Raw genomic sequence first — 13,268 nt, 5'->3', positions numbered from 1 at the left:
GTCGCCTTTAGCCACAGATGAGATATTGTCGCCTATAGGCAGAGATGAGATATTGTCGCCTTTAGCCAGAGATGAGATATTGTCGCATTTAACCTGAGATGAGATATTGTCGCCTTTAGCCAGAGACGAAATATTGTCGCCTTTAGCCAGAGATATTGTCGCCTTTAGCCAGAGATGAGATATTGTCGCCTTTAGCCAGAAATGAGATATTGTCGCCTTTAGCAAGAGATATTGTCTCCTATAGCCAAAGATATTGTCGCCTTTAGCCAGAGATATTGTCGCCTTTAGCCAGAGATGAGATATTGCCTCATTTCGCCAGAGATATTGTCGACTTTAGCCAGAGATGAGGTATTGTCGCCTTTAGCCAGAAATGAGATATTGTCGCATTTAGCCAGAGATGAGTCATTGTCGCCTTTAGCCATAGATGTGCTATTGTTGCCTTTAGCCTGAGATGAGATATTTTCACCTTTAGCAAGAGAAGAGATATTGTCGCCTTTGGCCAGATATGAGACATTGTCGCCTTTAGCCAGAGATGTGGTATTTTTGCCTTTAGCCAGAGATGAGATATTTTCACCTTTAGCGAGAGATGAGATATTGTCGCCTTTGGACAGATATGATATATTGTCGCCTTTAGCCAGAGATGAGATATTGCCTCATTTCGGAAGAGATGAGATATTGTCGCCTGTAGCCAGATCTATTGTCGCCTTTAGCCAGAGATATTGTTGCCGTTAGCCAGAGATACTGTCGCCTTTAGCCAGAGATATTGTCGCCTTTAGCCAGAGATGAGATATTGCCTCATTTCGGAAGAGATGAGATATTGTCGCCTTTAGCCAGATCTATTGTCGCATTTAGCCAGATCTATTGTCGCCTTTAGCCAGATCTATTGTCGCCTTTAGCCAGAGATATTGTTGCCTTTTGCCGGAGATATTGTCGCCTTTAGCCAGAGATATTGTCGCCTTTAGCCAGAGATGAGATATTGTCGCCTTTACCCAGAGATGAGATATTGTCGCCTTTAGGCAGAGATGAGATATTGTCGCCATTAGCCAGATATGAGATATTGTCGCCTTTAGCCAGAGATACTGCCGCCTTTAGCCAGAGATATTGCCTCATTTCACCTGAGATGAGATATTGTCGCCTTTAGCCAGAGATGAGATATTGTCGCCTTTAGCCAGAGATGAGATATTTTCGCCTTTAGCCAGAGATGAGATATTGTCGCATTTAACCAGAGATGAGATATTGTCGCCTTTAGGCAGAGATGAGATATTGTCGCCTTTAAACAGAGATGAGATATTGTCGCCTTTAGCCAGAGATGAGATATTGTCGCATTTAACCTGAGATGAGATATTGTCGCCTTTAGCCAGAGACGAGATATTGTCGCATTTAACCAGAGATGAGATATTGTCGCCTTTAGCCAGAGACGAGATATTGTCGCCTTTAGCCAGAGATATTGTCGCCTTTAGCCAGAGATGAGATATTGTCGCCTTTAGCCAGAAATGAGATATTGTCGCCTTTAGACAGAAATGAGATATTGTCGCCTTTAGCAAGAGATATTGTCTCCTATAGCCAAAGATATTGTGGCCTTTAGCCAGAGATATTGTCGCCTTTAGCCAGAGATGAGATATTGCCTCATTTCGCCAGAGATATTGTCGACTTTAGCCAGAGATGAGATATTGTCGCCTTTAGCCAGAGATGAGATATTGTCGCATTTAGCCAGAGATGAGACATTGTCGCCTTTAGCCAGAGATGTGGTATTGTTGCCTTTAGCCTGAGATGAGATATTTTCACCTTTAGCAAGAGTAGAGATATTGTCGCCTTTGGCCAGATATGAGACATTGTCGCCTTTAGCCAGAGATGTGGTATTGTTGCCTTTAGCCAGAGATGAGATATTTTCACCTTTAGCGAGAGATGAGATATTGTCGCCTTTGGACAGATATGATATATTGTCGCCTTTAGCCAGAGATGAGATATTGCCTCATTTCGGAAGAGATGAGATATTGTCGCCTTAAGCCAGATATATTGTCGCCTTTAGCCAGAGATATTGTTGCCGTTAGCCAGAGATATTACCGCCTTTAGCCAGAGACATTGTCGCCTTTAGCAAGAGATATTGTCGCCTTTAGCCAGAAATATTGTCGCCTTTAGGCAGAGATGAGATATTGTCGCCATTAGCCAGAGATGAGATATTTTTGCCTTTAGCCAGAGATATTGTCGCCTTTAGCCAGAGATTTTGCCTCATTTAGCCAGAGATTAGGTATTGTCGCCTTTAGGCAGAGATGAGACATTTTCGCCATTAGCCAGAGATGAGATATTGTCTCCTTTAGCCGGAGATATTACCGCCTTTAGCCAGAGATATTGTCGCATTTAGCCAGAGATACTGCCGCCTTTAGCCAGAGATATTGTCGCCTTTATCCAGAGATGAGATATTGTCCCCTTTAGCCAGAGACGAGATATTGTCACCTTTAGCCAGTAATGAGGTATTGTCGCCTTTAGCCACAGATGAGATATTGTCGCCTTTAGGCAGAGATGAGATATTGTCGCCTATAGCCAGAGATGATATATTGACGCCTTTAGCCAGAGATATTGTCTACTTTAGGCAGAGATGAGATATTGTCGCGTTTAGCCAGAGATAGATCATGTCGCCTTTAGCCAGAGATGAGATATTGTCGCCTATAGCCAGAGATGAGATATTGTCGCATTTAACCTGAGATGAGATATTGTGGCCTTTAGCCAGAGATGAGATACTGTCGCCTTAAGACAGAGATGAGATGTTGTCGCCTTTAGCCAGAGATGAGGTACAGTTGCCTTTAGCCAGAGATGAGATACAGTTGCCCATAGCCAGAGGTGAGGTATTGCCGACTTTAGCCAGAGATATTGCCGCCTTTAGCCAGAGATATTGTCGGCTTTAGCCAGAGATATTGTCACCTTCAGGCAGAGATGAGATATTGTCGACATTAGCCAGAGATGAGATATTGTCGCCTTTAGCCAGAGATATTGTCTCCTTTAGCCCGAGATTTTGCCTCATTTAGCCAGAGATGAGATATTGTCGCCTTTAGCCAGAGATGAGATATTGTCGCCTTTAGCCAGAGATGAGATACTCTCGCCTTAAGCCAGAGATGAGATGTTGTCGCCTTTAGCTAGAGATGAGATACTGTTGCCTTTAGTCAGAGATGAGGTATTGTCTACTTTAGGCAGAGATGAGGTTTTGCCGACTTTAGCCAGAGATATTGCCGCCTTTAGCCAGAGACATTGTCGCCTTTAGCAAGAGATATTGTCGCCTTTAGCCTGAGATATTGTCGCCTTTTGGCAGAGATGAGATATTGTCGCCATTAGCCAGAGATGAGATATTTTTGCCTTTAGCCAGAGATATTGTCGCCTTTAGCCAGAGATTTTGCCTCATTTAGCCAGAGATTAGGTATTGTCGCCTTTAGGCAGAGATGAGACATTGTCGCCATTAGCCAGAGATGAGATATTGTCGCCTTTAGCCAGAGATATTACCGCCTTTAGCCAGAGATATTGTCGCACTTAGCCAGAGATACTGCCGCCTTTAGCCAGAGATATTGTCGCCTTTAGCCAGTAATGAGGTATTGTCGCCTTTAGCCAGAGATGAGATATTGTCGCCTTTAGGCAGAGATGAGATATTGTCGCTTTTAGGCAATTATGAGATATTGTCGCCTATAGCCAGAGATGAGATATTGACGCCTTTAGCCAGAGATGAGATATTGTCGCCTTTAGCCAGAGATATTGTCGCCTTTATCCAGAGATATTTTTGCCTTTAGCCAGAGATATTATCGCCTTTAGCCAGAGACATTGTCGCCTTTAGCCAGAGATGAGATATTGTCGCCTTTAGCCAGAGATGAGATATTGTCGCCTTTAGCCAGAGATGAGATATTGTCGCCTTTAGGCAGACATGACATATTGTCGCCTTTAGGCAGAGATTAGATATTGTCGCCTTTAGCCAGAGATGAGATATTTTCGCCTTTAGCCAGAGATGAGATATTGTCGCATTTAGCCAGATCTATTGTCGCCTTTAGCCAGAGATATTGTTGTTTTTAGCCAGAGATATTTTCGCCTTTAGCCAGAGATATTGTCGCCTTTAGCCAGAGATGAGATATTGCCTCATTTCGCAAGAGATGAGACATTGTCGCTTTTAGCCAGAGATGAGATATTGTCGCCTTTGGCCAGAGATGATATATTGTCGCCATTAGCCAGTGATGAGATATTGTCGCCTTTAGCCAGAGATATTGTCTCCTTTAGCCAAAGATATTGTCGCCTTTAGCCAGAGATGAGATATTGTCACCTTTAGCCAGAGATGAGATATTGTCGCCTTTAGCCAGAGATGAGATATTGTCGCATTTAACCTGAGATTAGATATTGTCGCCTTTAGCCAGAGATGCGATACTGTTGCCTTTAGCCAGAGATGAGGTATTGTCTACTTTAGGCAGAGATGAGGTTTTGCCGACTTTAGCCAGAGATATTGCCGCGCTTAGCCAGTGATGTTGTCGCCTTAAGCAAGAGATATTGTCTCCTATACCAAAGATATTGTCGCCTTTTGCCAGAGATATTGTCGCCTTTAGCCAGAGATGAGATATTGCCTCATTTCGCCAGAGATATTGTCGACTTTAGCCAGAGATGAGATATTGTCGCCATTAGCCAGAGATGAGATATTGTCGCCTTTAGCCAGAGATACTGCCGCCATTAGCCAGAGATATTGACTCATTTCACCTGAGATGAGATATTGTCGCCTTTAGGCAGAGATGAGATATTGTCGCCTTTAGCCAGAGATGAGATATTTTCGACTTTAGCCAGAGATGAGATATTTTCGCCTTTAACCAGAGATGAGATATTGTCGCCTTTAGGCAGAGATGAGATATTGTCGCCTTTAGCCACAGATGAGATATTGTCGCCTTTAGCCAGAGACGAGATATTGTCGCCTTTAGCCAGAGATATTGTCGCCTTTAGCCAGAGATGAGATATTGTCGCCTTTAGCCAGAAATGGGATATTGTCGCCTTTAGCCAGAAATGAGATATTGTCGCCTTTAGCAAGAGATATTGTCTCCTATAGCGAAAGATATTGTCGCCTTTAGCCAGAGATATTGTCGCCTTTAGCCAGACATTAGATATTGCCTCATTTCGCCAGAGATATTGTCGACTTTAGCCAGAGATGAGATATTGTCGCCTTTAGCCAGAGATGAGTCATTGTCGCCTTTAGCCATAGATGTGCTATTGTTGCCTTTAGCCTGAGATGAGATATTTTCACCTTTAGCAAGAGAAGAGATATTGTCGCCTTTGGCCAGATATGAGACATTGTCGCCTTTAGCCAGAGATGTGGTATTGTTGCCTTTAGCCAGAGATGAGATATTTTCACCTTTAGCGAGAGATGAGATATTGTCGCCTTTGGACAGATATGATATATTGCCGCCTTTAGCCTGAGATGAGATATTGCCTCATTTCGGAAGAGATGAGATATTGTCGCCTGTAGCCAGATCTATTGTCGCCTTTAGCCAGAGATATTGTTGCCGTTAGCCAGAGATACTGTCGCCTTTAGCCAGAGATATTGTCGCCTTTAGCCAGAGATGAGATATTGATCATTTCGGAAGAGATGAGATACTGTCGCCTTTAGCCAGATCTATTGTCGCCTTAAGCCAGATCTATTGTCGCCTTTAGCCAGAGATATTGTTGCCTTTTGCCGGAGATATTGTCGCCTTTAGCCAGAGATATTGTCGCCTTTAACCAGAGATGAGATATTGTCGCCATTAGCCAGAGATGAGATATTGTCGCCTTTAGGCAGAGATGAGATCTTGTCGCCATTAGCCAGAGATGAGATATTGTCGCCTTTAGCCAGAGATACTGCCGCCTTTAGCCAGAGATATTGCCTCATTTCACCTGAGATGAGATATTTTCGCCTTTAGCCAGAGATGAGATATTGTCGCCTTTAGCCACAGATGAGATATTTTCGCCTTTAGCCAGAGATGAGATATTGTCGCCTTTAACCAGAGATGAGATATTGTCGCCTTAAGCAGAGATGAGATATTGCCGCCTTTAGCCACAGATGGATATTGTCGCCTTTAGGCAGAGATGAGATATTGTCGCCTTTAGCCAGAGATGAGATAATGTCGCATTTAACCTGAGATGAGATATTGTCGCCTTTAGCCAGAGACGAGATATTGTCGCCTTTAGCCAGAGATATTGTCGCCTTTAGCCAGAGATGAGATATTGTCGCCTTTAGCCAGAAATGAGATATTGTCGCCTTTAGACAGAAATGAGATATTGTCGCCTTTAGCAAGAGATATCGTCTCCTATAGCCAAAGATATTGTCGCCTTTAGCCAGAGATATTGCCGCCTTTAGCCAGAGATGAGATGTTGCCTCATTTCGCCAGAGATATTGTCGACTTTAGCCAGAGATGAGATATTGTCGCCTTTAGCCAGAGATGAGATATTGTCGCATTTAGCCAGAGATGAGACATTGTCGCCTTTAGCCAGAGATGTGGTATTGTTGCCTTTAGCCTGAGATGAGATATTTTCACCTTTAGCAAGAGTAGAGATATTGTCGCCTTTGGCCAGATATGAGACATTGTCGCCTTTAGCCAGAGATGTGGTATTGTTGCCTTTAGCCAGAGATGAGATATTTTCACCTTTAGCGAGAGATGAGATATTGTCGCCTTTGGACAGATATGATATATTGTCGCCTTTAGCCAGAGATGAGATATTGCCTCATTTCGGAAGAGATGAGATATTGTCGCCTTTAGCCAGATCTATTGTCGCCTTTAGCCAGAGATATTGTTGCCGTTAGCCAGAGATATTGCCGCCTTTAGCCAGAGACATTGTCGCCTTTAGCAAGAGATATTGTCGCCTTTAGCCAGAGATATTGTCGCCTTTTGGCAGAGATGAGATATTGTCGCCATTAGCCAGAGATGAGATATTTTTGCCTTTAGCCAGAGATATTGTCGCCTTTAGCCAGAGATTTTGCCTCATTTAGCCAGAGATTAGGTATTGTCTCCTTTAGGCAGAGATGAGACATTGTCGCCATTAGCCAGAGATATTACCGCCTTTAGCCAGAGATATTGTCGCATTTAGCCAGAGATACTGCCGCCTTTAGCCAGAGATATTGTCGCCTTTAGCCAGAGATGAGATATTGTCCCCTTTAGCCAGAGACGAGATATTGTCATTTTTAGCCAGTTATGAGGTATTGTCGCCTTTAGGCAGAGATGAGATATTGTCGCCTATAGCCAGAGATGAGATATTGACGCCTTTATCCAGAGATGAGATATTGTCGCCTTTAGCCAGAGATATTGTCGCCTTTATCCAGAGATATTTTTGCCTTTAGCCAGAGATATTATCGCCTTTAGCCAGAGATATTATCGCCTTTAGCCAGAGACATTGTCGCCTTTAGGCAGAGATGAGATATTGTCGCCTTTAGCCAGAGATGAGATATTGTCGCCTTTAGCCAGAGATGAGATATTTTCGCCTTTAGCCAGAGATGAGATATTGTCGCATTTAGCCAGATCTATTGTCGCCTTTAGCCAGAGATATTGTTGCCTTTAGCCAGAGATATTTTCGCCTTTAGCCAGAGATATTGTCGCCTGTAGACAGAGATGAGATATTGCCTCATTTCGCAAGAGATGAGACATTGTCGCTTTTAGCCAGAGATGAGATATTGTCGCCTTTGGCCAGAGATGAGATATTGTCGCCATTAGCCAGTGATGAGATATTGTCGCCTTTAGCCAGAGATATTGTCTCCTTTAGCCAAAGATATTGTCGCCTTTAGCCAGAGATGAGATATTGTCACCTTTAGCCTGAGATGAGATATTGTCACCTTTAGCCAGAGTTGAGATATTTTCGCCTTTAGCCAGAGATGAGATATTGCCTCATTTCGCCAGAGATATTGTTGCCTTTAGCCAGAGATGAGAAATTGTCGCCTTTAGCCAGAGATGAGATACTGTCGCCTTTAGGCAGAGATGAGATATTGTCGCCTTTAGCCAGAGATGAGATACTGTTGCCTTTAGCCAGAGATGAGGTATTGTCTACTTTAGGCAGAGATGAGGTTTTGCCGAATTTAGCCAGAGATATTGTCGCCTTAAGTAAGAGATATTGTCTCCTATAGCCAAAGATATTGTCGCCTTTAGCCAGAGATATTGTCGCCTTTAGCCAGAGATGAGATATTGCCTCATTTCGCCAGAGATATTGTCGACTTTAGCGAGAGATGAGATATTGTCGCCATTAGCCAGAGATGAGATATTGTCGCCTTTAGCCAGAGATACTGCCGCCTTTAGACAGAGATATTGCCTCATTTCACCTGAGATGAGATATTGTCGCCTTTAGCCAGAGATGAGATATTGTCGCCTTTAGCCAGAGATGAGATATTGTCGCCTTTAACCAGAGATGAGATATTGTCGCCTTTAGCGGGAGATGAGATATTGTCGCCTTTATCCACAGATGGATATTGTCGCCTTTAGGCAGAGATGAGATATTGTCGCCTTTAGCCAGAGATGAGATATTGTCGCATTTAACTTGAGATGAGATATTGTCGCCTTTAGCCAGAGACGAGATATTGTCGCCTTTAACCAGAGATATTGTCGCCTTTAGCCAGAGATGAGATATTGTCGCCTTTAGCCAGAAATGAGATATTGTCGCCTTTAGACAGAAATGAGATATTGTCGCCTTTAGCAAGAGATATTGTCTCCTATAGCCAAAGATATTGTCGCCTTTAGCCAGAGATATTGTCGCCTTTAGCCAGAGATGAGATATTGCCTCATTTCGCCAGAGATATTGTCGACTTTAGCCAGAGATGAGATATTGTCGCCTTTAGCCAGAGATGAGATATTGTCGCCTTTAGCCAGAGATGAGACATTGTCGCCTTTAGCCAGAGATGTGCTATTGTTGCCTTTAGCCTGAGATGAGATATTTTCACCTTTAGCAAGAGAAGAGATATTGTCGCCTTTGGCCAGATATGAGACATTGTCGCCTTTAGCCAGAGATGTGGTATTGTTGCCTTAACCAGAGATGAGATATTTTCACCTTTAGCGAGAGATGAGATATTGTCGCTTTTGGACAGATATGATATATTGTCGCCTTTAGACAGAGATGAGATATTGCCTCATTTCGGAAGAGATGAGATATTGTCGCCTTTAGCCAGATCTATTGTCGCCTTTAGCCAGAGATATTGTTGCCGTTAGCCAGAGATACTGTCGCCTTTAGCCAGAGATATTGTCGCCTTTAGCCAGAGATGAGATATTGCCTCATTTCGGAAGAGATGAGATATTGTCGCCTTTAGCCAGATCTATTGTCGCCTTTAGCCAGATCTATTGTCGCCTTTAGCCAGAGATATTGTTGCCTTTTGCCAGAGATATTGTCGCCTTTAGCCAGAGATATTGTCGCCTTTAGCCAGAGATGAGATATTGTCGCCTTTAGGCAGAGATGAGATATTGTCGCCATTAGCCAGAGATGAGATATTGTCGCCTTTAGCCAGAGATACTGCCGCCTTTAGCCAGAGATATTGCCTCATTTCACCTGAGATGAGATATTGTCGCCTTTAGCCAGAGATGAGATATTGTCGCCTTTAGCCAGAGATGAGATATTTTCGCCTTTAGCCAGAGATGAGATATTGTCGCCTTTAACCAGAGATGAGATATTGTCGCCTTTAGGCAGAGATGAGATATTGTCGCCTTTAGCCACAGATGAGATATTGTCGCCTTTAGGCAGAGATGAGATATTGTCGCCTTTAGCCAGAGATGAGATATTGTCGCATTTAACCTGAGATTAGATATTGTCGCCTTTAGCCAGAGACGAGATATTGTCGCCTTTAGCCAGAGATATTGTCGCCTTTAGCCAGAGATGAGATACTGTCGCCTTTAGCCAGAAATGAGATATTGTCGCCTTTAGACAGAAATGAGATATTGTCGCCTTTAGCAAGAGATATAGTCTCCTATAGCCAAAGATATTGTCGCCTTTAGCCAGAGATATTGTCGCCTTTAGCCAGAGATGAGATATTGCCTCATTTCGCCAGAGATATTGTCGACTTTAGCCAGAGATGAGATATTGTCGCCTTTAGCCAGAGATGAGATATTGTCGCATTTAGCCAGAGATGAGACATTGTCGCCTTTAGCCAGAGATGTGGTATTGGTGCCTTTAGCCTGAGATGAGATATTTTCACCTTTAGCAAGAGTAGAGATATTGTCGCCTTTGGCCAGATATGAGACATTGTCGCCTTTAGCCAGAGATTTGGTATTGTTGCCTTTAGCCAGAGATGAGATATTTTCACCTTTAGCGAGAGATGAGATATTGTCGCCTTTGGACAGATATGATATATTGTCGCCTTTAGCCAGAGATGAGATATTGCCTCATTTCGGAAGAGATGAGATATTGTCGCCTTTAGCCAGATCTATTGTCGCCTTTAGCCAGAGATATTGTTGCCGTTAGCCAGAGATACTGTCGCCTTTAGCCAGAGATATTGTCGCCTTTAGCCAGAGATGAGATATTGCCTCATTTCGGAAGAGATGAGATATTGTCGCCTTTAGCCAGATATATTGTCGCCTTTAGCCAGATCTATTGTCGCCTTTAGCCAGAGATATTGTTGCCTTTTGCCAGAGATATTGTCGCCTTTAGCCAGAGATATTGTCGCCTTTAGCCAGAGATGAGATATTGCCGCCTTTACTCAGAGATGAGATATTGTCGCCTTTAGGCAGAGATGAGATATTGTCGCCATTAGCCAGAGATGAGATATTGTCGCCTTTAGCCAGAGATACTGCCGCCTTTAGCCAGAGATATTGCCTCATTTCACCTGAGATGAGATACTGTCGCATTTAGCCAGAGATGAGATATTGTCGCCTTTAGCCAGAGATGAGATATTTTCGCCTTTAGCCAGAGATGAGATATTGTCGCCTTTAACCAGATATGAGATATTGTCGCCTTTAGCCAGAGATGAGATATTTTCGCCTTTAGCCACAGATGAGATATTGTCGCCTTTAGGCAGAGATGAGATATTGTCGCCTTTAGCCAGAGATGAGATATTGTCGCATTTAACCTGAGATGAGATATTGTCGCCTTTAGCCAGAGACGAGATATTGTCGCCTTTAGCCAGAGATATTGTCGCCTTTAGCCAGAGATGAGATACTGTCGCCTTTAGCCAGAAATGAGATATTGTCGCCTTTAGACAGAAATGAGATATTGTCGCCTTTAGCAAGAGATATTGTCTCCTATAGCCAAAGATATTGTCGCCTTTAGCCAGAGATATTGTCGCCTTTAGCCAGAGATGAGATATTGCCTCATTTCGCCAGAGATATTGTCGACTTTAGCCAGAGATGAGATATTGTCGCCTTTAGCCAGAGATGAGATATTGTCGCATTTAGCCAGAGATGAGACATTGTCGCCTTTAGCCAGAGATGTTGTATTGTTGCCTTTGGCCTGAGATGAGATATTTTCACCTTTAGCGAGAGATGAGATATTGTCGCCTTTGGACAGATATGATATATTGTCGCCTTTAGCCAGAGATGAGATATTGCCTCATTTCGGAAGAGATGAGATATTGTCGCCTTTAGCCAGATATATTGTCGCCTTTAGCCAGAGATATTGTTGCTGTTAGCCAGAGATACTGTCGCTTTTAGCCAGAGATATTGTCGCCTTTAGCCAGAGATGAGACATTGCCTCATTTCGGAAGAGATGAGATACTGTCGCCTTTAGCCAGATCTATTGTCGCCTTTAGCCAGAGATATTGTTGCCGTTAGCCAGAGATACTGTCGCCTTTAGCCAGAGATATTGTCGCCTTTAGCCAGAGATGAGATATTGCCTCATTTCGGAAGAGATGAGATACTGTCGCCTTTAGCCAGATCTATTGTCGCCTTTAGCCAGATCTATTGTCGCCTTTAGCCAGAGATATTGTTGCCTTTTGCCAGAGATATTGTCGCCTTTAGCCAGAGATATTGTCGTCTTTAGCCAGAGATGAGATATTGTCGCCTTTACCCAGAGATGAGATATCGTCGCCTTTAGGCAGAGATGAGATATTGTCGCCTTTAGCCAGAGATGAGATATTGTCGCCTTTAGGCAGAGATGAGATATTGTCGCCTATAGCCAGATATGAGATATTGTCGCATTTAACCTGAGATGAGATATTGTCGCCTTTAACCAGAGACGAGATATTGTCACCATTAGCCAAAGATATTGTCGCCTTTAGCCAGAGATATTGTCGCCTCTAGCCAGAGATGAGATATTGTCGCCTTTAGCCAGAGATGAGATATTGTCGCCTTTAGCCAGAAATGAGATATTGTCGCCTTTAGACAGAGATGAGATATTGTCGCCATTAGCCAGAGATGAGATATCGTCGCCTTTAGCCAGAGATATTGTCGCCTTTAGCCATAGATTTTGCCTCATTTAGCCAGAGATGATGTATTGTCTCCTTTAGGCAGAGATGAGATATTGTCGCCTTTAGCCAGAGATGAGATATTTTCGTCTTTAGCCAGAGATGTGCTATTTTTGCCTTTAGCCAGAGATGAGATATTTCCACCTTTAGCAAGAGATGAGATATTGTCGCCTTTGTCCAGATATGACACATTGTCGCCTTAAGCCAGAGATGTGGTATTGTTGCTTTTAGCCAGAGATGAGATATTTTCATTTTTAGCGAGAGATGAGATATTGTCGCCTTTAACCAGATATGAGATATTGTCGCCTTTAGCCACAGATGAGATATTGTCGCCTTTAGCCACAGATGAGATATTGTCGCCTTTAGGCAGAGATGAGACATTGTCGCCTTTAGCCAGAGATGAGATATTGTCGCATTTAACCTGAGATGAGATATTGTCGCCTTTAGCCAGAGACGAGATATTGTCGCCTTTAGCCAGAGATATTGTCGCCTTTAGCCAGAGATGAGATACTGTCGCCTTTAGCCAGAAATGAGATATTGTCGCCTTTAGACAGAAATGAGATATTGTCGCCTTTAGCAAGAGATATTGTCTCCTATAGCCAAAGATATTGTCGCCTTTAGCCAGAGATATTGTCGCCTTTAGCCAGAGATGAGATATTGCCTCATTTCGCCAGAGATATTGTCGACTTTAGCCAGAGATGAGATATTGTCGCCTTTAGCCAGAGATGAGATATTGTCGCATTTAGCCAGAGATGAGACATTGTCGCCTTTAGCCAGAGATGTGGTATTGTTGCCTTTGGCCTGAGATGAGATATTTTCACCTTTAGCGAGAGATGAGATATTGTCGCCTTTGGACAGATATGATATATTGTCGCCTTTAGCCAGAGATGAGATATTGCCTCATTTCGGAAGAGATGAG

Source organism: Coturnix japonica, chromosome 16 (genome assembly GCF_054131305.1).
Source record: "Coturnix japonica strain WE chromosome 16, WE-NBRP24, whole genome shotgun sequence".
Lineage (NCBI taxonomy): Eukaryota > Metazoa > Chordata > Aves > Galliformes > Phasianidae > Coturnix > Coturnix japonica.
Note: the sequence above shows the minus strand (reverse complement) of the source record.